This window comes from Panthera tigris, chromosome B1, assembly GCF_018350195.1.
Source record: "Panthera tigris isolate Pti1 chromosome B1, P.tigris_Pti1_mat1.1, whole genome shotgun sequence".
Lineage (NCBI taxonomy): Eukaryota > Metazoa > Chordata > Mammalia > Carnivora > Felidae > Panthera > Panthera tigris.
The window spans coordinates 17,461,963-17,488,681 of NC_056663.1; the positions used below are offsets into that span (position 1 = coordinate 17,461,963).

At 42.1% G+C, this 26,719-nt stretch overlaps 1 long non-coding RNA gene across 1 annotated transcript in view; it reads right to left on the bottom strand.

The window, feature by feature from the left end:
- Positions 1–5,309: 5,309 nt before the first annotated feature.
- LOC122237846 overlaps positions 5,310–26,719 on the bottom strand; it is a 122,262-nt gene continuing 100,852 nt past the window's right edge. Inside the window, exons 5-9 of the long non-coding RNA XR_006216520.1 lie at positions 11,892–12,030; positions 11,698–11,758; positions 8,610–8,654; positions 7,702–7,916; positions 5,310–5,336 (exon numbers count right to left, since the gene is read on the bottom strand). This is a non-coding gene — a long non-coding RNA (uncharacterized LOC122237846). The remainder of the gene's footprint in view (positions 5,337–7,701; positions 7,917–8,609; positions 8,655–11,697; positions 11,759–11,891; positions 12,031–26,719) is intronic.

Sequence of the window (26,719 nt, forward strand, 5' to 3'; positions counted from 1 at the left end):
TGCTTCACTGACTGAGCTAGTCAGGCGCCCTGAAATTTTATAGAAGCTTTGTTCATAATAACAAAAAACTGGAAACACACACACACACAAGAGAATGAAAAAATAAATTACACCATCTTCACATTGTGAAATTTTCATGGGGAAAATGAAATGTACTGTTGTTACACGTAACAATATGAATGCTTTTTAGGAATAGAATATGGGGTAAGAAATAGAAATTCTAGAAAATTTGTTCAAAATCCAGCAAAACGAAACAATATGTTGTGCGGGAAAATATGCATAAGGTATAAGCCTATTTGCTTTTAAAAAGGATCATGGCTACTTGAGGAGAGAAGGGTGATGGATGGGATCGCGAGATACATTCCGGCATAGGAATATTCTAGTTCTGAAATAGGGAATGGGTGCCTCGTCTGTTGTATTCATTCTGTGCTTATTAATTTAAAAATATCTTATGTAAGTTCTTCTTTTAATATGTTATTATTAAAAATATATATGGGGCGCCTGGGTGGCTCAGTCGGTTGAGCGTCCGACTTCAGCTCAGGTCACGATCTCACGGTTCGTGAGTTCGAGCCCCGCGTCAGGCTCTGGGCTGATGGTTCAGAGCCTGGAGCCTGCTTCCAATTCTGTGTCTCCCTCTCTCTCTGCCCCTCCCCCATTCATGCTCTGTCTCTCTCTGTCTCAAAAATAAATAAACATTAAAAAAAAATTTTTTTTAATTAAAAAAAAATATGTAATACCAAAATGATACAACAGGAAAAAGAGAACGTTGTAGTAATTAGGGCGACCTAAAGCTATCGATGTGTCTGTTGAATACCTTTTGACAGGTATTTGGAGAAATGGAAGGTAGCAAGAATGGATATAACCTCAAATTCAGGAACGGAAAGAAATAAAATGACCCCGGGCACATGTGTTGAAGTGAGGCTAGCTGGTTCAGTAGTTGGTAGAGAAATGGGTCAGCTCAGAGGAAGGGAGATAGATAAAAGTCTGCCACATCACAAAAGGCTTTCCTAGACACCTAACTCCTAAGTGTCATGCTTTGAGGAAAGATAAATTAGTGAGATCAAGAGGTCAACGGGAACAGGTGCTCTCTGGAAAAAAAAAAAACATGTCAGAGTACCCAGCTAGGATACCTACTTGGGCCTCTTGGCCAGGGGACAGACGGATATAACCTCGTAACTTGGCCTTATGTCAGCTGTTTGAAATGACTGTGTGTGGAGATGGGCAGAGCTCAGGTGGTTTGTTTGTGTGTGTGTGTGTGTTTTGTTTTGTTTTGTTTTTACCTGTATGCTTAGGTCTTTGGTACAAAACCCCAGGGCTTTGCACATTCACTTACTGGCTGTAGGGAATTACCCTATTTGAAATGTGCCATCTGTTTCCAGTTGGGACCCCAACGGACACAAGCGGGCCTATTAATTACCTCTCTCGAACCAGCTGTTGGCAACGCTGGGCGTGGTTTCCTGGCAGCTATTACTGCACACTATTTGCCTATATTCTTTGTAAACAGAGGCGTCAGTACAGAGCGGTGATTCTCAAAGCGTGGTCTCACACAGAGCAGCACCAGCACCTGGGAACTCGTTAGAAATGCCAAGTTTGGCTGTACCCAAGACCCCCTGAATCCAAAACCCTTGCGGGGGGCTAAGCAATCTGCTTTAATGAACCGTTCAGGTGATTCCAGCAGGAGACCCATCAGCCTACAGAAATCCCAATAGATAGTGCAGCATCCTGAAGCCCAGAGCAGTCGAACTTTTATTTTTTTTTAGTAAAAACTGTATCTTGTGTACAACGTGACGCTTTGATCTACATACGCGGAGTAAAGTTATTACTAGAGTCAAACTAATCAACATAGTCATCTCCTCACATAATTACCTTTCGCGTGTGTGTGGTAAGGGTAGCTCCTGAGATCAACTTTCTGAGCAGATCTCCAATCTACAATACTAATGCCTATAATCATCATGGTGCACATCAGATCGCTAGAATTTATTCATCCCACATAACGGAAACTCTGGACCCTTTGACCAGTATCTCCCCATTTTCCTCATCTATCTCTCTGTAACTATCATTCTACTCTCTGCTTCTATGATTTTTGACTTTTTCTAGATTCTACACGTATGTGAAATCATGCAGTATTTTTCTTTCTGTGTCTGGCTTATTTCGCTTAGCATCATGTCCTCCAGTCTCATCCATGTTGTTGCACGTAGCAGGATCTCCTTCTTTTTAAAGGCTGAATGACACTCCTTATGTATATATATATACCACCATTTCTTTATCCGTTTATCCATCAATGGAGACTGAAGTTGTTTCCATACCGTGGCTATTGCAAATAATGCTGCAAAAAACGTGGGAGTGCAGATATCCCTTCGAAGTATTGTTTTAATTTGCTTTGGCTATATGCCTAGAAGAGAGATTGTTGGATCATATGGTAGTTCTATTTTTAATTTTTTATGGAGGAAAACCTCCATACTGTTTTCCATAGTGACTATACCAATTTACATTCCCACCAACAGTGCACAAGGATTCCTCTCTTTCTCCACATCCTTACCAACATTTGTTATCTTTTGTCTTTTTGATAATGACCATCCTAACAAGTGTGAGTTGATATCTCGCTGTGGTTTTGATTTGCATTCCCCTGGTGATTAGTTACGTAGACCATCTTTTCATGTGTCTGTTGGCCATGTGGATGTCTTCTTTGGAAAAATGTCTATTCGTGTTTTCTGCCCATTTTTCAACCATGTTATTATTATCATTGCTATTCTTTCCATTAAGTTGTATGAGTTCCTTATATATTTTGTACACTAACCAGATATATAGCTGACAAATATTTTCTCCCATTCTGTAGGTTGCCTTTTCATTTTGTTTTCTTTCATGTGCAGATGCTTTGTATTTTTTTTATGTTTATTTTGAGGAAGAGAGAGAGAGAGAGAGAGTGAGAGGAACAGGGGCAAAGAGAGAGAGGGAGAGAGAGAGTCCCAAGTGGGCATTGTACTGTCAGCACAGAGCCCAACATGAGCTAGGCTCAAACTCTGCGATCATGACCTGAGCCTAAATCACATGTCAGATGCTTAACCAGCTGAGCTACCCAGATGCCCCGGAAGCTTTAAAAAAAAAATTATTTATTTAGAGAGAGGAAGGGAGTGCACAGTGGGGGAGGGGCAGAGAGAGGGAGAGAGAGAATCCTAAGCAGGCTCTGCGCTGACAGTGCAGCGTGGGGCTCGATCCCACAAACCACGAGAGCACGACCTGTGCTGTGATCAAGAATCGGTTGCTTAACTGACTGAGCCACTCAGGCGCCCCAGCTCCCATAAGCTTTTTAGTTTGATCTAGCCTTTGTTTATTTTTGCTTTTGTTGCTTGTGCTTTTCATGTCATATCCAAAAAATCATAGCCAAGATCGATGTCAAGAAGCGTTCCCCCGTATTTTCTTCAAGGAGTTTTACCCATCCCAGGTATTTTGTCTAAGTCTTCGACCCATTTTGAGTAGATGTTTGTTTACAGTGTAAGGGTCTTAATTTCATCTTTTGCATGTAGATAATCTAGTTCTCCCAGCACCATTTATTGAAGAGGCTCTCTTTAACCCACTGTGTATTCTAGGTGCCCATGGTGGAAATTAGTTAACACTGGGGCACCTGGCTGGCTCAGTTGGTGGAGTGTAGGACTCTTGATCTCAGGGTTGTGGGTTCGAGCCCCACATTAGGTATGGAGATGACTTAAAAGTAAAATCTTAAAAAAAAAAGTTAACGCTGTATGCTTGGGTTTATTTCTGAGCTTTCTATTCTGTTCCATTGGTCTATTTTTATGCCAGTATCAGTGTTTTAAGAACTATTACTTTGTAATATGATATAGCCCGAAGGGAGGAGGAAAGGGAGGGGTTACTAAGAACCAGGAAGAAAAGAGTCAGGTTTGGCCACCTTGAGAAAGAAGGGGCTTGCCAGTGCAAGGAAGGTCAGTGATATCATCTGCAAGGCCCCATCTCCGGGGCACAGAGTTGAGTGCAAAAGGGGAGCAGGTGAAAGATGTTAGGTACCTGCCAACTCACGTCTTTCACTTAGCAGCCCTAACTGCAGATGAAAGTTGACAATGAGACGACGGTTCCAGCCACAAGCAACACACGTTCTGAGTTCTTGTCCCATTTTCTGCCATCATGTGAGGAACCAGCACAGTCTGAGTCTGGCTGACGGAGATTTGTGGGATTCTCCAACGCTACAGAAATAGAAGAGGTTAGGAGGGAAGCTCAGAGACAAGGGGAAAAACATTTCCTCCACATGAATTTAATGTGGGGTGCGTCTCAGGGGATCCTCATGCCATCATGCAGAGTGACCCAAGGCCATTTCAACAATGTCCTAAATAGATTACTTTATTGGAGATTAATGACCCGAAGGCTCCTATTGAAGAGATTTGTGTTAATGGCATCATCATCTGATTGTACAGCTCACACCCTTCCCAAACCTCAGAGTGAGGGGAGAAAAACAAAGCAAGACAAATTTCAGCCTGCGATAATGACTCTCGTCAGTTGCGATACCAGGGCAGAGGCAGGCCAGGGTGTAGCAGCTCCAGCTCCATAGCTTATTGGACGTTCACCGTGTTGATTTTGTGGGTTGGCTATGCCCCAATCCGAAGCCGTGACAGTGGGGAGAAAAATGCTTTTAATCTTCCTGCAGGATTTACCATCGGAGAGGGGGCTTCAGGGGATCTCCGCCACCACGTCTACCTTTCAGTGCATTGTGACAAGCAACGGTGTAAGTGGGTGACACCATTGTGCTTGGGAGGACATTATGAGAGCTTAAGGAATGGTTCTCTGATGCCCTATCCGTCTTAGATAATGACTAAAAATGATCCTATGAAAAACTAGAGTTTTGTCATGACCTCGTAAATCATCGATAGCCTAATATTCCAAGATCGCCACCTGGTCAGCTCCTAGGATGGACGATCTTCCAGGGGGTCAATATTTAACGCCTACTGCACGGGGCAGGGCACCTGTGCGGAAAACCCAACAAAAAGCTCATTGTTCAATGTTTAGTTTGACAGAAGTTACTAGTTCTTCATTTTTAACACGTTCTGATTATTACTATTAATTTTTTTGGAAAGCCTCCTGAATCATGTCTCTTAATGATTCTCTGAGGCAAAGTGCATTTTGATGAAATAGCCATAAAGCGCGTTTCCATTGTGCTTCATTTGGCACTGACTCCCTGAGATCATATTTCGGATGTGAAACGAAAGATTCTGGAGGTGAATTGAGTACCTTGACTACAGACGCCAGAGTAACTGGCTTACCTCTGTTTGGTTTTTTGATTTTTCTTTTTGGAACTTGTACATTTGTCTTCTTTGGTTTGTTTATTTTCACTGTGAAGAGACAACAGAGAGGTTTCAAAATTTTGTCTGAACTAAAGAAGAGATATATAATATAATAAATACAAATGTACATAAAGATATATAGAATATGCTACATATATTATGTATATACACATACATATATACGTATATATGTATGTATATCTACATATATTATATATATATACATACATATATATATATGTATGTATATATACATATTTATGTATGTATATATACATATTTATGTATGTATGTATATATGTGTATATATATACATATGTATGTATATATACATATTTATGTATGTATGTATATATATGTATATATATATACATATGTATGTATATATATACATATTTATGTATGTATGTATATATATGTGTGTATATATATATATGAAGATAACCATTTCCCCAGAAATATCTTAGTTCTGAGATGTCCTGTTTAAGTAAAAAATGTATATAATTTGCCTTTAGACAATGTGTATGCATTTTAGACAGGTTTAGTAATGGGAATGTATTCTCGACTACCTTTAGCACCAGAAACTTCCTGTTGAATAATAATTTTTGAATAGTGTTTTTATTTCAGTGCATGTTTTAAATACAGTAAGTGCTTCTTCGAAGAGGGCTAACTTCTTGGTAGACCTTAGCCTTCCAGTTCAAGTAAACTCATTTCTGAAAATCTTCAGGATGCCCTAAACTCTTTCTCTGTTAAGTTTAATGTTCTTCTGGGGCACCTGGGTGGCTCAGTCAGTTGAGTGTCCGACTTCAGCTCAGGTCATGATCTCACGGTTTGTGGGTTCAAGCCCTGCATCGGGCTCTGTGCTGACAGGGGGAGCCTGGATGCTTTGGATGCTGTGTCTCCCTCTCTGCCCCTCCCCTGCCCATGTTCTCTCTCTCTCTCTCTCTCTCTCTCTTAAAGATAAACATTTAAAAATTAAAAAAAAAGTTTAACGTTCTTCTGAAATGGATGCAAAGTTGGTTTTTTAACTCTACTGTACAGACAACTCCTATTTGGTATTGCATTTTATTTCAACCCTTTATTCTGTCAAACTTCAGTTTCACAACCAGCTATGGGAAAGCAAGAGTCTTATGAACACTGCAGCGTGTTGATGGCTGAGTTTCACCTTCACTTGTGCTGCCTCCGACAGGCTGCATACAAGAGGACACAGCGGCTCTGATTCTGATACTTCTTGAGAAGGAACAAGGCAGACACAGCATCCAGGAGAGCGGCCACGAATCCTTGGCTGTTTTCATCAGGCAACTTTTTCGTAACCACCTGTGCCATTGTGATCAGTATCTTGGCAGACTGCATCAATTCATTTTTGGATAAGATTGCATAGCCAAATGTAGATAGCTAATTTGAAACACCCACTTCAAAAAGTGGTAAATGTTTTTATGCATTCTATGAAACTACCAACCAGTTAACTTTAGTTTAGGCTCAGATTCTGACCCCTTAGTTGGCTAAATTTATACTGCACTTTCCAAGTGCACAGACGCCTTTTTCAATGCATCTACCCAGTAATTATGCATGGAACCTTCATGGAAATATCGTTTTGCTGAAGTATACAAGTGATACAGGGGAAGGAGCATGAGATTTGTAGTCAGACGTGGGATGAGTTACTTCACAGCTCAGAGCCCTAGTTTTCTTATCTGAACAGATACGTGATAATATTTAGCCAGCAGATTGTTGAAGTATCACGTGTAAGTACCTGAAAAAGTATGAAATGTAGCATGTCCTCAAATACAGGTTTCCACTTTCTCCCTTTTAAGATACATTTGTTATCTATTAGCTGTTGTAAAGTGTATTCAAATTCTACTTATTTGAGCAATAACCTAAAAGTCTGTTTTATATCTTTAAAAGGCATAGATTAGGAAATTGTTATATAGGAAATTTTATCTCCTAGCATAATACAACTCTTCATGCTGAACTCTAATACGCTTTCTTCCAAAGATTTGGGTCTTTAAACTATCTTTAGCCCTGTTATCAGTGTTTCAGATAGGGCCATTTGGATGCAAATTAGCCAGAAAATGAACTCCCGTAGAAGTATTCATTTAGAGACTAATATTGTAGTACTCTGATCAAAGAACTCCCTCACAAAATGGGATCACACAAAGGTCAGTTGTAATAAAACAAAAGCATAAATCAAAGTAGAATCTTCCCATAAATCAACAGCAATACACACAGTAATCACATCCATCAAGATTATTTATAAATATGTCGATAAATAGTGTAGCATCTCTTGGTTTCTCTTCATGTTTCCTATTTATACAATTTCAATACTTTATAATGCGACCTGTAATGTAAAAAGAATCCCACTGTTTAATAAATATCTATCCATTCACTTCCCTTAAGGACATTAAAGAGAACTTACCCTAGGATGTTACTTATGGTTGTTAGTCCTTTATTCTTTGGTGTGGGTGGTTCTCAAACTTTATCAGGCATCGGAGCGAGCCACCATGCGCTTGTTGAAACACAGATTGCTGGACTCCACTCTCAGAGCTTCTGATTCAGTAGGTCTGGGCTGGGGCCTGAGAATCTGCATTTCTAACAAGTTCCCTGGAGGTGCAGAGGCTGCTCTTGCTCTGGCTGGGAGGGCAGGAAAGGGAGTGCGCATGCTCAGAGAGAAGAGAGCAGCCCGCCCCTTTTTTTCCTCCTCCTTCGCTCTGCTCTCTCCCGCCCCAGTCTTAGGATGGAGCTGTAGCCGAACCACCGACCCGTGGACAGAAAAATAAATGTTTTGTGTTGTAAGCCTCTGAGATTTGGGGGTTGTTTGTTATCCCAGCCAAAGCTGACCAATGCGTATCAGTTCCCTGTTGCATTGTTTAAATAGCAACATTTGGAAACGATCTAAGTATTCATTAAAAAGAATAAATAAATTGTAAAATATTCGGAGGGTGGAATAAAAGTTAAATGGAGTGAGCAACCGCCATCGATGTGAATATATAAATCTTCAAAACAAGGTTGAAAAAAAACCTCGCTGCAAAAGACTATGTGCAGCATAATATAATGTATAGAAATTTCAGAAAACACCAAATACTGTTCTATATTCCTTACGGATATATATGTAGTGAAACTATTAAAATGTGACTAGAATAATAAATTCTAAACTCAGAAAAGTGTTACATCTCACACAAGAGTGAAGAGAATGAGATTGATGAGTAGAGAATAGAAAGCTTCTGTATCTAAAAGTTCCGTTTCTTAAAAAGAAAAATAGGACTAGATGTCAAGATGTGACAAAGGTAGACGATGGGTACAAAGCTAGTGGACGTGCTCTTCTACCTGTGTTCCTTCACGGTCCGAGTTGTTCTAGCACGATAAACATACCTGTTAAAGAAAAGAGCCTCCCTTAATACTGTTTCATTGACGACTCATTATGTCCAGGAGCTTTTGGTGTGTGGCAGATGAGTGAGGCTGGGATTTTGAGATTCTCAGATTATAATAAAACCAAAACAATAGAAATAAGCGGTACAAACACCTTGTGGATTGGCCTTGTGTGTTAAACATGGACAGATATCAAGCCGTGTGGTGTTAATGGTGTGCAATACCGGTTATTTTCTGTTTCTAGAGTGCTGTTTCACTTCCTTGGCTGGACAATTTGATTTGATTTGAATTCAGTAGAAAAGCTTGGATAGGCTTTGAGAGATTACATGTGAACCCCAATTTCCCCTCCTTTTGTTTTAAGCGAAGACAAGAAAAGAGAATAACTGGGGTGGGTGTGATTCTGTCCAAACTTCACCCACTCCTACCCTTCCCTTCAGGAGGAAGGCAAGGGTATAGTGTTGCCTTCAATATATAGCTTGTCAGAATAATCTGGAGAGCTTTGGGGAAGCATAGTTTTCCAGGCCCCACCTCAGATCCTACCAAACCTGAATTTTTCCAGGTGGAAGGCAGAAGATCTTTATTTTTATTCCTTTACTTTTTAAACTTTTTTACAATTATTATTATATTCAAGGGCCACAATCCCCCAAATCTCTACCACCTGAGCGTTTCTCTTCTGGATTTGCTCCTCACTGCTAGATATTGTCCATTTTATCTATTGTATAAAGCAGGAAGCAGGCGCTAAAGACAAAGCAAACCAAGAAATGCAAAAAGTGATCACATTATATAAAAATTGATTTGCACAAGTATTAAAAACTTCTATGGGTCTGTCAGGAGAGCAAGCCAGTTACAGAATGAACCCTACTGAGCCCTCGATTTTGAGTTTTATTTACAAGTTGGCATTTGTAAAAGATTTCCTTGTAGCTGTGCTAAGAGTATTTTGTGTTCCGTGGCTGTATATGCCTTTTATCCAAAGTACGTACCATGACTCCTATTCAAGGTGCAGGATATGGAACTGCAAGGTACACGGTATGGAGAACATTGTTTTGGCAGCTGGGATCTTTCCAACTGAAATTGTTGTAATGATAACCTCTTACAGGTTTTCTTTCAAAGACCTCTGTGTGTTCTTAGTTGACAGTGTTTTGCTAGCATTTATTAAAATATTAATATATTTTTATCACTAAAACTTACACGCTAACTAACTCTTCACTGATGTGTGTGTGTGTGTGTGTGTGTGTGTGTGTTACAACCCCGGGAAGCAAGAAGAAAAGCCAAACAGAAAAGAAGGAGAAAAGGAGGGAAGCAAATCCAAGATAGCGGATCACCAGTTAGCTGCAGTTCTACGCCACGAGGGACATCTTCTGAGAGGCCATATGGAACAACTGCGTGTTGGAACAATGTCAATGGGAAGGAAGGGTAAAGAACTTGCCAGCTCCTTCCCTTCTCCCTTCTTGCATTGGTCAGAGTTGGCCTGAGTTCCTGGTTCTCTTACTGAGCCCTCCAGGCAGCCTGGGAGACAGAGCCACGGTAGGGAAGTTATGGCACCACCATCTACAGGCTGCAGCCTTGAGCAGGTGCACTTTGGTGATGACGTAAAAAGCGCAGGTGGGGGGGGCGGAGGCACGCAGCCCGAGGCGTACGATGAAGGGCTATGGGGCTGTGCCATGGGTGACTTGGAACACTGGGAGCAGTGGAGGCAGTGTGCCCACAGAGGGAGTTAGGACGTAGCCTGTCCTAACAGGAGCCTCTCCGTGCCTGGATGCCAGCCTGGCCTGTTGGAGGTTCTTCAGTAGCACCAAGCCAAAAATCCAAGGCCAAGCACGTCCTGGGAGGCATATGAACCGGGTCTGCTACGCCAGGTCTACAGGGCAGGCAGTCAAGAACACGATTCTGGCGCATCTTGTGTCAGAAAGTAAGGAAGCTGCCAACCTTGGGTCTTGTCAAAAGGACACAAGTGCCAGCTTGAGAACGCCTGCTGGCCGAAGACATGGTCATTTCAGCAGCAAAAAGGACCAGGGCAATGGATTGCGACACATCGAATATATAATACAAAAATGCCCAAGTTAATAGGGATACTCCAAAAAATTAGTTGCGCTCACCGGAGGCAGGGATGGGGGTGGCGGAATTGGGTGAAGGTGGTCAAAAGGTCCAGCGTCAGCTCTGAGATAAAGAAGTACCGGGGATAGAAGGTACAACATGATGACCACAGTTAACGCCGCTAGGTGGTACACTTGAAGGCTGCTGAGCGGGTAGACCCTCTAAGTTCTCATCACAAGGAAAAAAAAAATGTACGAATATACGAGGTAATGAGTTTCGACTAAACGTACTGTGGCGATCATTTTGCGATATCCGCATGTCACTTCAGATGTGTTCAGAGTGGTATGTCAATTCTATCTCAGCGGAACTGACAACGAATGAGTAAATTAATTAATTAATCCACAACTAAATAAGATGCAGAAGGAACAGTAGAATTTGAGAATGTTCATCTTGCACCTTTTCGTTGAATAATGGATCTAGGCGGTAATAAACCAAGGCTAGAGAAAACGAAAGTGGGCAAGGGAGACAGTACCTCTTTAAAGAGGTTTGGAAAACAGGTCAGCCAAATACATTTTTGGGATCTTGTTTGGATTTTGATTCAAACAAACCAGCCTAAAAACACATCTGAAAGAAAACCTGGGAAAACTGAACACACGCTGGGTGTTAGACGATAGTATGGATTCACCACTAACTTGTCGAGTATGAGCATGACGTTGTGACTGCGGTTGTCGTTGTTTTTTTGAGTCCTTTCCTGTTCGCTATATATACTGTCTCCGTGCATGAGATGATGTGGTGAGTGCAGTTGGCTTTCAAGAAATCCAGAAGAGGGCAAAAAATTGGGTAAGAATAGATGAGAAAATATGGACAGAGGGTGGCTGGTTTGTTGGGGCAAGGTGGGAATACGTGGCATTCATTATACCGTGATGTCGACTTTTGGGTTTGTTTGACAATGTCTATAATAAAAGGCTAAAAAATTAAAATACATGAACCAGTTCTTTTTAAACAAACATACAAGCTCCCCAGGCGGTTCCGACGAGTCGGCCAGCTTTGGGAATCATTCAGGTAGAGAGGACCTTGGAAGAAAGGAGAGGCAAGGGTAGAGAAGCTGAGACAGCTTCCGCCTCCCTGCCACCCCCAACCCCAGCCCCACGGCTTCCTGTGACAGCTCTCCCAGAGCGGGTCAGCAGGTTATTCTCAAGGACTCACCATCTCAGTGATGGGAAGACAATGCGGAAGAACTCAGGATGCCTGATGTGATAGCTGGCAGTTCTATTAAAATTTCTTCTCCGATAGAAGAAAAAGATTAATGAGTGTTCATATTTAGCTCCTATTTCCATGAGAAAGCCTGTAGAAAAAGCATTTGGAAAAGCATCTATGGGAACTAATCTGGAAAATAAATCAAATTAGTCACTGTTGAGGCTTGCATTACAATCCAAACTAGGATACATTTTGTTGTTGCTGTTGTTGTCATTGAGTGGCTAGCTGGAGGGAAGAACTTTATGGGGGGTTTTATGACACAACACTTACTATTAATTATTTCAGAGTTAGTTTAGCTCAGAGTGTAGTGTAATTCTGTGGAAATAGCACTGGACTGGGTGTCTTGAGATCCAGGTTTGATTCTGGATCGTCCCCTGACAAGCTGTGTGACTTTCTTCACTTTACCCTCTCTGAGGCTTAATTTTCTCATTTCTCAACCAAAGAAGTCTGGGGTCCTTCCCGCTTTCAGACTCAATTTGTGAATACAAATGCACTCATTCCTTTGCATGCACTGTTTCATTTACTCCTAACAACTAACTTATGCCACAGGGTAGTTTTATTATTTGCACCAGACAGATGAAGAAACAGAATTAAAGGGAATGAAAATCTGACGAAGCAGATTCTCAATAGGTGTTGAACAATGAAAGTTTAGGTGAGCTCCAATTTTCATTCTCATAGAAATATCCAGTCACTGACTGTGTGTGGGTGGTAGTGTTCATTTTTAGTAGTTGAGACTCAAAGGATTTAGACATTTGAAGTCTTTTGAAGCTCGGAAACGTTAGAGAAATTGGATTTCTCTAACCATTATGAAAATTTTGCATCTCAATAGAAACCATCATTTGTAAGGTCCAACAAGAGCATTTCTACAAAATAGATTCTTTTCCACCTGGATTTGTGTGGGGGGGTATGTGCGTGCATGTGGGTAAATTTCTTAAAATTTCAAGGGAATTAAGTGAATCAATAGCATGCATTAACTCTAAGGTGTCTTATAAAATAAGTGAAAGTCCTCTAAATTTAAAAGGATGAAATTCTGGGGCACCGGGGTGGCTCAGACGGTTGAGTGCCTGACTCAGTTCACGTCATGATCCCAGCATCATTGAGCCCACTCATGCTGCACGTAGAACCCGCCTGGGATTCTCTTTTTTCTCTCCCTCTGACCCTCTCTTCCGCTTGCCCGCTCTCTCTCTCTCTCAAATAAAAAAAAATTTTTTTTTAATTAAAAAAAGGTGAAATTCATTTATTTAACAAGTATTTAGTAAGCATTTACTACAGACTCCTTTGTTCGAAGTGCATCTGAACCTTTAGTGTGGTTCAGGAACTGCCTGGACAGGAGTGGGATCAGCTCTTATCCAGGCACCCTGGGATAGAGCCTGGTGTTACCTGCCTGATTTCCAGGGCCGTTGGCCTTTAGACCACCCACAATGCATTGCGGCCCTGTGATCAACATCCCGACATCCACGAGGAAGTTCAAAACGCCAAACCACTTGTGGTAGTCAACAGAGCCTTGCATATAATACAGGACTTAGTGAGGGAACACGGAATTAAAGCTAACATGAAGATTGGCTTCTCGAGGAAAAAGGCTGCCAAATCCACAAATCCAGACCATTTCAGCGGGGGGGGGGGGGGGGGGGGGGGGTTTCAGATGGCCATAAATCGTGTTATCGTAAGGGTTTCTCTTGTGCCAAACCAAACTTGCACTGTTGGAAAGATCTGATTTCCTCAACGACATTCAGAGTAAAGATATCTGTTTTTCACTTCTTTTTTTTTTTTTTTTTTTTTGGTTTTTGCTAACGTTGACAGGTGAGCATTGACTGTTACTTTGAAGAAAAATTATAAGTGACCAGCTGAAGGAACCGATTACCAGAGATGATTACTCTCAAGGCAGCTGTCACACAGCAGCCACCGTAGCCCCAAGTGTGCACGGAGCACCTGTCACCGGGGCTTCTCTCAGGGACCTGAAGAGTAAAAGAAACACAGAGAATCTCTGACCTTGAGGAAGTCCCCACCTCACCCGCATCCAGTGCCATGTGGATGAGCCCCAGCGAAAAGAGGCTGTTTAAAACTTTTTATTTGATGCTTACAAAAAAAAAAAAAAAAAAAAAAAAGTATTCATTTGGAGAGAGAGCGAGGGAGAGAATCCCAAGCAGGCTCTACACTGTCAGCACAGAGCCTGATGTGGGGCTCAAACCCAGGAACTGCGAGATCCTGACCTGAGTCGAAATCAAGAGTCGGACACTTAACCAACTGAGCCACCCAGATGCCCCTTTTACCTTCCATTTTTTAAAAACGCTTTGGTTGTTATTTCATTTGATTTTTAAACACATTTTTTTAATGTTTTATTTATTTTTGAGAGAAAGAGACAGAGTACGAGCAGAGGAGAGGCAGAGAGAGAGAGCGAGACACAGAATCTGAAGCAGGCTCCAGGCTCTGGGCTGTCCGCACAGAGCCCAAAGTGGGGCTCGAACCCACAAGCTATGAGATCATGACGTGAGCCAAAGTCAAGAGTCGGACACTTAACCGAGTGAGCCAGCCAGGTGCTCCTCATTTCATTTTTAATGTCAATTCTTGAATGACACTTTCAGGCAAGCATTGGCTGAAATCTAACCTGGAAGATGGTCAGACCTCATTTTTTGGTGATGGTGTCTTCCTGCTGAAAATAACGTAACAAAAGGAGTACATTCTGAAGGCGGCCCTCACTTCTCCGTTATGTGAACCGTGTATAGTTACGACGCTGACGTTGGCTAAAAAAATCCGATATTCTTTGGGGGCAATTTCTTTGATGCTAATGCCACCCATGTAGCTCTGTAGGCTCTGGTGAGATGGAGGGGAACTTTGAGGGCTGTTAAACTGACAGGCATGTTACTCTGTCTTAAGTTGTATGACCATGGAAATTGTAAGCCTTTACAAAACCGTTTTTCTAATTTACAGTGCATTTTAATAAGCATAATTCGGTTATGAATCCCCAGTAGCACAGAACAGAAAGCAACACTGTAGGTGGCTGATTAATAATTTATGTTTATCTTTAGCAACTAACCATGTCAATATGTGAAGATGTTTTGAAAGAAACAACAGACTTCCTTTGCTATGTAATTTCTTTGGGATATTTCATTTTTTAAGTGTTTATATCAAAATGTATCTAAAAATGCACTGCTTATCCAAATAGTATTTGTAACTCACATTTAATGCAACTTATATAAATGTTGAAGGGTGGAATATTATTGGCTCAACAACTGTTGAAGGAAATTTCTTTCCTGTGATCACCTGCTATGTTAAAAATATCTTTTTTTTTTTTTTTTTAACATTGTTCACATCTCTAGTCTTTAATATACTTTGGGATAAACCAAAGAGGCCCAGGTCATTTCCTCTTAAACTTCTCAAAGTTTTTCCAGACTGTCCTCCGTGTTAGCAATAATTGTATTATTATTTTTGTCTTGTGCCATTACTTACCGCTAATTTATGTTTTCTCAACTCCTCACAAATTGCTTGGTGCATCAAATCTTTATTTCTCTGGTGATATATAGTATTTGGTGGAAGGTTGGATCTTTCTTAAAGGAAGTAATTTCAGTCAATATCATCATTGAGATGAATTAGTAAACTTATTGATGAGTATTTTATAAATATTTATAAAATATTCCCAATATTTAACAACTGATAAGGCGAGGACATGGACCAAGCAGAAGAGACCCGAGCCACAAAGCTGAACAAAGTCCTGCAGGCTCCTTTAAGGGCAGATGTCAACCCTTCAGTTGCTGGATCCTGAGAAGGTAGGAGGAGAGGAGAGCCAAGGGAGAGGCCGAGGAAGGATGGAAAGCCTTCAGGGAGCTCATAACAGTGACTACACGCCAGGGGTCTCAACTCTTGACATTTTGCAACCACTAATTCTTTGTCGTTGGGAGCCGTGCTATGCATTGTGGAAGGTGTAACTGCATCTCTGGTTCTATGCCCTAGGTCCCGTTATGACTTCCCCCTCAGTTGTGACAACTGGAAATATCTCCAGATATTGTCAAGTGTCTCCCGCGAGGAAAATCACCCTAGCTGAAAACTGCTGCTATATCCTGTCTGCTACAGAGATATTTCAATATAACCATTGCATTCATACCATCACCCAGTGTCTTGAACTGTTACCTTCCTTGTAGTGCTTAATAAAGATTTATTCAAGAAAGGATTTGTTCAAGTAATCAACACTAGCAGTAACCTCTTAGGAAAGGGTAACTTACTACTTTGTAAAAAACTTTTAAAGTTTATTTATTTTTGAGAGAGACAGAGACAGCATGAGCAGGGGAGGAGCAGAGAGAGAGGGAGAGAGGGAGAGAGAATCTCAAGCAGGTTCTGCACTGCCAGGAAAGAGCCCAATGTGGGGCTCAAACTCACTAAACTGTGAGATCATGACCTGAGCCGAAATCAAGAATCAGATGCTCAACTGACTGAGCCACCCAGGCACCCCAGGGTGACTTATAAATTGTCTATTGTACTTTGAGTGCAGGTATGTTTTGATGTACGACTAGACAGGTGTTTAGTGAGACCCTTCAACATGTTGACCACAATATTCGACCCTGTGGAGGCTTCTGGAACATGAGCCCAGGGCTTGCTGTCTGTAATTCTTCTCACTCTACACTCTGGATCGTTTCCCCCACTGTCAAGGTTTTCACTTACGTGCAGATAGACTCTACACCTGCACCTCTATCCCTCTCCCTCTTTTTTTTTTTTTTTTTAATTTTATTTATTTGTTTTGAGAGAGAGTGAGAGAGCCGGGGAGGGGCAGAGAGAAAGGGAGAGAGAATTCCAAGCGGGGCTCAAGCCTATGAACTGTGAGATCTTGACCTGAGCCAAAACTAAGACCCAGATGCTGAACCAACTGAGCCACCCAGGTGCCCCCTCGCCCGCTTTTTGAACTTAAGCTTCATTTTTTCTGGCCTTGTGTATATTATACCTTAAATATGAAATCTAGAGAAGTGAACTCAGTTTTGCCTCACCTCCCTGAATCAAGACGAACTCCATGTCCTGCTTTGTCTAAAGGAATTAGATCATGATCACCCCACTCACGGTGGTAATCTAGAGATAACACTTTCCCTTGCAACTTTTACATGCAAACAATAATCACTAAGTCCATTCAGCCACCAAATGGTCTGGACTCCATTCCTTTCACTTTCTTTTCTGCCCACTTGGATTAATTCTCATCTCCTGACTGGTCTTCCAGACTCGGGCGTGTCCTCTCTCAAATCCAAACTTCATACTCTGCTCCTGGTATCATCTCTCAAAATGGCAATGTGATGCCATATTAAAATGCTTTTGTTCTCTAAAAGATTAAATCTAAGCTCTCTAGCACAGCTTTCTAGACCTGGCCTCCGCTGGGTCTTGGAGCCTCCAACTTGGCCTTTCCTGCTCTAGCAATGCTGAATAACTGTCAATTGGCCCTTACACTAGGACCAACTTCTTCCTTTGATCTGGAATGCCCTCTTGACCCTTTGTCACCACACCCACTCCAAATTTTAGTTCAGGTGATACTTCTTCTGGGAAGTCTTTCTTGAATTGTTTATCCTGGGCTCAATGGCTCTTTCATTTATGGTAACCTGGGCCCTCCTAAATTGTAGCATTGTCACCCTAGGTTGAAAAGATCTGTTTAACGATTAATTGGTTTATCACTGGGGCTGAGACTATGTCTTATGCATCTTTGATTTCTTAGTTGCTGGTATAGGGGTTTAATAAATGCTTCCGGTAGGGGTGTCTGTGTGGCTCAGTCCAGTAAGCATCCCACTTCTGTTCAGGCTGTGATCCCATGGTTCATGAGTTCAAGCCCTGCATCGGGCTCTCTGCTGTCAGCACAGAACCCATTTCAGATCCTCTGTCCTCCCCTCCCTCTGCCCTCCCCCCTAGTTCTCTCTCTCTCTCAAAATAAATAAATAAACTTAAAAAATGCTTCTGGTATGATCTCAATTCTGGAAGAAAGAAAAAAGCTAGATATATGGAAAAAAAGGCTGGAAGGATACCCATGTAACATAGCTAGATTCTATGCTTTTGACATTTTATTGGAACTTTCTCCCACCTTGGTCACAAGAAGTTATCAGTGTGAGGCTTATCCACCTTACTACATGACATATGGAAAACACAGTTGCAACCCTGAGGGAAGGCTGGAAAGAGATGAAGAGGGGAGAAAGAGAAGAAGGAAACAGAAATAACAAAAGCATAACTTTGCTAATTGTATCACATTAAATCCTGTTCTCCCAACCTATAACTCTACTTCTACTGAGAAAAATGAAACAATTTTAAAACAGAATGAAAGCCCAATTATAACAGCGCTGCTTGCTTCCTTTGTAAATTGTGAACAATGCCCACCCCTCCTTCCTCACCATCCTGCACCCACCCCACCCCCAGAAATAAACCTTACTGCAATACAAATTAAGTTTTGTGATTTTTTTTTTTATTCCTGCTGTTTTCAAGGACTCTAGCTCAATTGAGGACATAAGGCTAGCAGATGGCATAGTTTTAAAGAAGTTATAATATTTGGGTTGAAATTCCCTACTCTGTTAATTATGGCCCTGAAGACTTCTTGTCACAAAAGCAAAATTGTACAACCCCTTGACATTAAGAATGTTGATACTCAGGCCCTAATGCAGCTGCCTGTGCATGAGGCCAACAGATGGGCACAGTGTTTTTAAAAGCAGTAAAAGCCTGCATTGCTGAGGTTTAAATTCTCTAACCCGGTCACCAAGGCTCTGCAAGCTCGCTGCTTGAAAAGGAGGGCTGGGTGCTGCTTCCTCATCTGAAGAACCTGCTGGCTCTTCGGTACCCTCACTCTCCCAGCCCAGGCTCCTAGAGCCACTGGGAGAAGGATGCTAGAAGACATGACCAACCCAATGAGTGTGTCACAGAAGATACTCCTGTGCTCGGCTCGTCGTCATGAGCCTGGCCCTCACCTGGTTCTGTTCTAGAGGAACACTTCAGAATAGGGCTAAAGGATAAAGGCGACAAGATGGAAAACCAAAAGAATTATGCTATTTGCATATTGTTTCTAGAACATGGCATTACATTTGCAAATCGACAAGGATCTATGTGTAGTCTGTCAACAAACAAGGGAAACGTTACAGACCTTTTTTATCTACAACAGCCTCTTTAAAAGAAACATTCCCATGCAATCCGTGTGCACGTTTCCTAAGCTTGATAAATATCGTAAAATGTGGGGTGATGAACATAGAAATGGAATGTCTGTGAATGGAAGCTGAATTTAATCACCAGAGAAGCCAAATTTGAGCAACACGGCATCGTGGGAAAAGCCTAACTTTTCCACCAGTCCGGCCTAACTAAGCTCAGATCTTGTTTCTGGCACTTATGGGCTGTGTGACTTTAAGGAAATCACTCCATCCACCGGCCCCCAGTTTATTCAGATGTAAAACTGGAGACATAATAACCTCTTGACAGATCTTGGTGAGTTCTGGTGAAACTTGGTGCAAGTCTGAGTTTAAGGTATCACTGCTCATTAAGTGATACTTCTTCCTAATGGAGATTCAGTTTGTTTGCCAAAGGTTCACCCCTTGTCTTTCAAAGGCCCTGTCCATGGCCCTGAGGCCTGACCTGGACTTTTGCTTCAGTCTTCTCTCCTGTGATCTTGGCCCAGACATGTGGTCATTTTCCTGTTCTGCTTCACCTCCAGGTCTGTAGGCTGGGGTATGGTCTTCTGTACTATACAGGTGCTTTAGAGGGACCATTCATTTTATTTTCTGTTGTGAAGGAAGTGACAACTAAGGTTTGGATGTTGCTTATTGATAAGAAGATAAGTTTCGTTGCGCAACGCACCGACATTAAATTGTTATGGGAGGAAACAATAGGTGTTGGTGAGGATGTGGAGAAAAAGGAACCCTCGTGCATTTTGGGAATGCAAGCTGGTGCGGCCACTGTGGAAGACGGAATGGAGGTTCCTCCAAAAATTAAAAATAGAACTACCCTACAATCCAGGAATTGCATTACTGGATATTTACCCAAAGGAAATAAAAACACAAATTCGAAGGGACATATGCGTGCCTATGTTTATGGCAACATTATTTATAGTGGCCAAATTATGGAAGCAGCCGAAGTGTCCATCGATGGATGAGTGAATAAAGAGAAAGTGTATATATATATATACAATGAAATATTTAGCCATAAAAAAGAATGAAATCTTGCTATTTGCAACAATGTGGATGGAGCTAGAGACTATCATACGAAGCAAGATAAATCAGAGAAAGACAAATACTCTATGATTTCATTCCTATGTGGAAATTAAGAAACAAAACAAGCAAAAAGGGAGTGTCGAACCAAAAAGCAGACTTTTTTTTTTTTAATTTTAGAGAGAGCACATGTGCACGCACAGTGGTGGGGAGGGGTGAAGGGACAGAGAGAGAGAGAGAGAGAGAGAGAGAGAGAGAGAGAATCTTAAGCAGACTCCATGCTCAGTGTGGAGCTCAACTCAGGACTTGATCCCATGACCCTGGGATCATGATCTGAGCCGAAATCAAGAGTCGGACGTTTGACAACTGAGCCACCCAGGTGTCCCCAAAGAGCAGACTCTTAACTACAGGGAACAAACGGATGGTTACCAGAGGGGAGGTGGGGAGGGGGCATGGGCGAAATAGGTGATGGGGATTGGGGAGGGCACTTGTCGTAATGAGTACTGGGTATTGTATGGAATTGTTGAACCACTATATTGTACACCTGACACACAGTATGTTAACTACACTGGAATTAAATTTTTTCAAAAAATGTGTAACTTTTATGGAGTGAAGAAACTAGCTATGAAGAAAGTCTGAAAACACCAAAAATCACAGATATTCTTGGGATCAGTATCAAAACATTAATTGAACATTGACTGGATATTAACTGGCACTCTGAAACATATTGACAGAAGAAACCCCTTGTGTCATACATACTAATGCTGGACTGCCTGCCAAGTGGTTCCAACATTCGTGAGAGGCTGAATGCAGTTTGCTTTAGTTAATGAGGTGGAGTACGGCGTGGGGGGAGGGGGGAGAATTTAGGGAAATCCCGTGTTCTTGCTGATTCTGGAAGAACAAGCAGCAGCAAGCCCCACTTGTCTTTTCCAGCAGTAAGTTTACACTTGACTAGGGCAGAGAATCGCCTCAAAATAAATCAATTTCTATTAGTCACACACTCAGGGGAGGCTGTGGGATTGGCTCAGGGGGTTGGCTTAAGGAAGGGGGTTCAGAAGCCTCATTTCTGTTGACCCTTGTGGACCGATTGCCAGCAAGATCTGCTCTCAGGACAATTGCCCTCTCCCTGCGGAACTGGTGGACCTCCTCCCTCTTTTACCCACTCTGTCCCTAGAGGATGGACAAGCAGATAATTATTTATGCACAAACCTAACTCAATCCTTGTTTTATACCTTAAGCACCTTCTCGCTCCTATTCAGCCAACGCTTCTGTCCAGGTCTAATGTTTGGGCCCCCTTGACGACTGAACACTTTCTTCGGGCCCCTTAGTCTTTATTATTATTATTATTTGGTCACCCACTACCCCTCCTCTGTTGCATTTTTCCCTCCTCAGTCATCTATTAGCCCCAGTGTTCCTGTTCTTTCCACTGCTGGTTCCTAGAAACAATCTGAACCCAGCAGTGCATAATTTAATTTGAGTTTTAAAGTCAAAGGGCATCTGAGCACTTGAATATCATGCACGGGGCCTAACTGTGAAATGGAAGGTTCTCGCTTCAATTAATGGCATGTTAGGGATTAGCAAGCTGTATGGAAAGGTATTTCATATCAGGGTAGGCAAGCCTGGATGAGAAAATGGGGATCTCCTGAGCAATGAAGTGTCTGAACTCAGATTTAGTAAACATTGGAATACGTGGTTTGATGAACAAAATTATTTTGAGAAGACAGCAGAATCGAACTTAGAATTCACAAACGATTTGCTTGGAAATTTTAGAATGGTGAATGAACGGCATGTGATGGCGTTGCCCTATCAAAAATTGGAAATTTTCGATGGCGTTGCCCTATCGAAAAGATACCACCACAAATCATATGATTCCGCCTTCCCCAAATTTACATCTGTTCTTTCTCCCCATCTTTCCCTACAACTTCCTCCACCAGCTTCCAGCCACACACTCATTGGGCACTTAAACACCACCAGCCCTGAAATATTCTTTCCTGGTTGTACAGAGAAAAGTTTGTTTTGAATTTGATGCAGTGACCTCTGTGTGTGCTACCCTTATTCTATCGTATACCGTGTGTTATAAGAAAAAGCTTTCTTTGAGATCTCTCCGTGAAATCAATTGCAAAAATAATCAAGTGTTCCATTTAAGGGCCTTCCCCTTGGGTGTGCCCCTGCCATACAGGACCTGGCCAGTTTCAGCAGGTGCCAAAGGTAAATAAAGATCTGCTTCCCTAATTGTCCTTTTGTGGGTTGACGCAATCATGGAAGCAGCAACAATATCAACTGAATCGTAACCATCACTTGCCGCGTGCTTCCCAGGCGCCAGGCATTGTTCTAAGCACTTTGTGAATAAACTCATTTAATCGGCATGACGGCATGACGTTTCATCTGCATGACAATCCTACAGGAAGTTACTAATCGTCTACTCCCAAGGGACAGGCAAGGGCCTGTGCCAGTCTTCCACTTGTCTAAGAAGGCACCAGGTTCCGTGTTGTGCCTTTGGCCCAGCTCAAGAACACTTCCCTGGCGAACAAGTGCCAACGTCGATCCCTAGAGGGATCCCTACCAAAGTGTGACCCAGAGGCCTGAGGCCAAATGGATTTGCAGAAAAGTTAATTTAATCCTATTCCTGGGCACTGAACACATCTTTTTTTCTTATTAAGAACAGTGGATTAAAGGAACTAAACAAGGGAAGTTAAATCGGATCCAAAAGCCTCATAAAATAATTAAATACTGAACATGACCTATTGAAGGCCAAATGTGTCCATAATTAATACTAAATGAATGTCTGCAACACATTTCTAAAGTATGCTTTGTTTTACTAGCCACCGTAATTGGATGCAATTCAGCAATTCACTTAACTTTTTTCTGAAAGAATGGAATTCATGTGTTGAGGAATTGATGTGTGTTCTAATGATTGTTTTTGCTTAGTTTGTTGCTGATGAGAACCAAGTCACGGAACAAAATTTTTAGGAAAGAGCACGAACTGCAGATTTTATCATAAAAGGAACCAACTCAATTTCCCTATGCACGGGTACCCTGTCCTGCTGCTATATAAACTCTGTGTTTTGACCTTGGAAAATGGGGCCTCCCCTTGCATAACGTTGCTCAGTAGGAGGATGTGGCCTTGGTTAGTGAGGATTTAAGGAACCGCATGCAGACCGACGCGGATGAATGAGCGGGTACAGGTGGAATTTGGAATTACGGGTTGAAGTGAGCAAGGATTTGTTAAAGACTTTAAAGCTTTGAAGCTGAGGACTGGTCTTGCTCTCATCACGGCTAAAGAATGAAATTCTCCGAGCAAAAATATATTGAGTGATAAGATAATTTGGGTTGATCTTTCCCACCAGCCTCACCTTCTACCTTTGAAGTGTGTGAGGTACAAAAGCAAAGAGAAACCAGCCAATTGTGAATCACTACTTAATTATTCATGAGGTATATGGTATATGTTAGAGAAAGGGATTGAAAATGTTTGATGTGTTCTGCCTGAGAGACAGATATTGTCGTGGGGTATATTTATCTCGGGAAGAGAATATAAAACATGCAGCCGTTATATGTGATAGGGCAGGAAGAGCAAAGGATAGAAGTTTTGTCTCTTACAGACAGAGCAATGCTCTGGGACAGGCACTCGTACATCTACGCCAAGCAGAGGGCTACCAAATGTTGTATGAAACCTGAAGACGATGGTGCATTCCTCACGTTTGCCCTTTCTGATTCTTCCCCAATATCTGGAACATTTGCTAGGCTGCCGCTTCTACTTGCCGGTGAACTTGAAATTCTCGCTGTTCAAGTTTTGGCCAATACGGATAAAACAGAGCCTACTTCAAGAAAATAGGAATATGGCACAAAATACCAATCCTGATGGCACCCACTGATAGGGCTGCCTAGATTCTGACTATGACATCAGTGGTTGGGATCCCTGTACCCAGTGCCTCAGGGAGGGACCTCTCAGAGAGAGTTGGGCTCAGGCCCGAGAGGCCCAAGGGGCAGGGCATCTGGCCCCATACTGCCTCAGCATCACTGTGGGGTCGTGCTTTCACTCCAGGGGGCCTAGAGGGCAAACCATTGAATCAAAGATGATTATTTGTCAGCCTTAAGATATTTAAAAAAAAAATTTTTTTAACGTTTATTCATTTTTGAGAGACAGAGTGTGAGGGGGGAGGGGCAGAGAGAGAGAGACAGACAGACAGAATCTGAAGCAGGCTCCAGGCTCTGAGCTGTCAGCACAGAGCCCAATGCGGGGCTCGAACCCACGAATTGTAAGACCAGGACCCGAAGTCGGACGCTTAACTGACTGTCAGCCTTAAGATCTAATGGAATTTATCTTGCTTGGGATAGGTCTCTCCTGGTTTTGTTTCTCCCTTGAAGTGGGAATGTCTATCCTATGCTTACTCCATCACTGTGTTTTGGAGGCTCATAAACTCATCTGGTTTCACACGTTCACAGCTGGAGAGGAATTCTGCCTCTGGATCGGGATCATATCTCAAGTCTCCTCCATATGTGATTCAGATGATATTTAGATGAGACTTGGGACCCTAGGCTTAAAGTTGATGCTGGAAATAAGTTAAGGCTTCTGGGGCTGTTAGGATGGAAAGAGTACATTTCACATGTGAGGACATGAATTTGGGGGCGGGGGCAGGGGCTGAATTCTGTATACTGAAATGTGTCTCCTCCCACTCCAATATTCATGTGTTGATACCCTAACCCCCAATGGGATGGTATTTGGAGATGGGGCCTTTGGAAGGGAATTAAGTTCAGATGAGGTCATGAGGATAAAGCCCCCGAGAAGGGATTAGCATCCAGACACGAAGAGACCCCAGAGAAATTGCTTCCTGTCGTTCTCTCTCTGCCACATGAGGAGGACCCAGGGAGATAGCCGTGTCTCTGCAACCAGGAAGGGGACCCTTACTAGCAATCGCATCTGCCAGTACATTGGTCCTGTACTTCCCAGCCTCCAGAGCTGTGAGAAATAAGTATCTATTGCTTAAGCCACTCAGTCTAGAGCATTTAGTTGTGGTAGCCAGTAGGCTAAGACAGTAGGCTTCCTAGCTTTAGGCCTCAAACATATGGGATAGTGTCAGCATTTTAATCTTAATAATTACGACTATACTAGTAATGGCCAACATTAATTGGGTGCTTTCTACCTTCCAGGTGGGGATGGAGCTGTGGGACAGTCTACAGACCTGGGCTTGGTGGAGCCTTCCTCCAAGGGGTCTGGGAGATACGGAAATGGGGCGGACTGTAGGAAGCAAGGAGTTTAACCACGATTTCAGCTGTGCCACAATTTCCACAGGGCATGTACAGATTAGAATGTGTTTCAAAAGAAAAGAAAAAGTTTTGAAATCCAAAATAATTACATGTTGACTTAATCACTAATCTTGATGAAAACTTCATTTAAACTATGTGATTTCCATTTCAGTTCTGATAAAAATGAAGTGCTCTCTCTGCATGACTTGTGAATAATATGCTTTTGAGTACCAATAATTTGACAACAACGGGCTGAACAAACTAAGCATTTTGAGCTCTAATCAGAGAAATGAACACCTGGGAGAATAAGAATAGAAAGTCGTTGTACGATACACATTTCTAGAGAACGTTAACTGTTTAGGAGGGAAAAAAAAACCACTTAAAAATTGCTACAAATCAATGTTTGCCTGGTAGGTTCAGAATTGTTTTAGAATTCTTAAGTCTTTAATTTTCTATTTGAGTGAGTGTTCTTTTTAAAGCAAACAATGGAAAAAAGAGAAAAGCTTGAAAACTTTCAACCCAGGTGGAGGAGAAGGGTCCTTCATTTTCCTGCCATGTGTTAAGAACAACTAGATGTATTCTCCAAATAAAGTAGAAGGAGAAAGGGTGATATGAGAAAAGCATAAATCAACCCTGAAGAGTGTAATTATTATGAAGTATGACTCTCCCTTACAACTTTGCAGAAAAATATAAGAAATAGTAAACGCTTCTAAAGTATTCATGGTGTCCTAATACGCTCTGACTTCTCATTTCTGCTTTTAGAAACTCTGACTTTATAATCTGTGTATTCTTATTTACTGAGTTACGTTATAACGGGTAATATCGTTGCGGCACAAGTGACTTAGACTGTTATAAGCTCTCCTTTGGTTGCTGTGGCATGCTTCAACATTTTGGCGAAGGGCTCCGTGCAGAAAGCCGTAAGTGCTGAGCGTCCCGCTATTAACCTAGTACTTCAACAACCCCAAGTATGTCTTGCTTCCAACCCGGGGTGGATTCCTGCAGGCTTCTTAGCAGGGGCTGACGGTCGCTGTTGCATTTCAAACTCTGTGAATTCGTGTGTGTGGCTGGTGCGGCCACAGCGCTGCCTCCCACCTCCAGGCATGCACGAAGGGGGTGGGCGGGGACCTCCGGGAAGGACTGGGAAGGGTTGTGCTGGTTGGCGTTTGTGACTAGTTAGCTGAACACTCTATGTCATCACATGCAAGTTAACAGGGCTAGTCATTTTCCATTCTTTTGTTAAGTTTTGTTTGTCTCAGGAAGAGAACGTGTTTTTGAGCTTTTATGTAGCTGGTGCAGTTTTCTATTCTTTTCTTTTTTTTAAATGTAGAGCCCGAGACGTAGTCATCTTATCCTGTTATTAATGATTAGTGTGAATTGCTAGGTGATTGACAG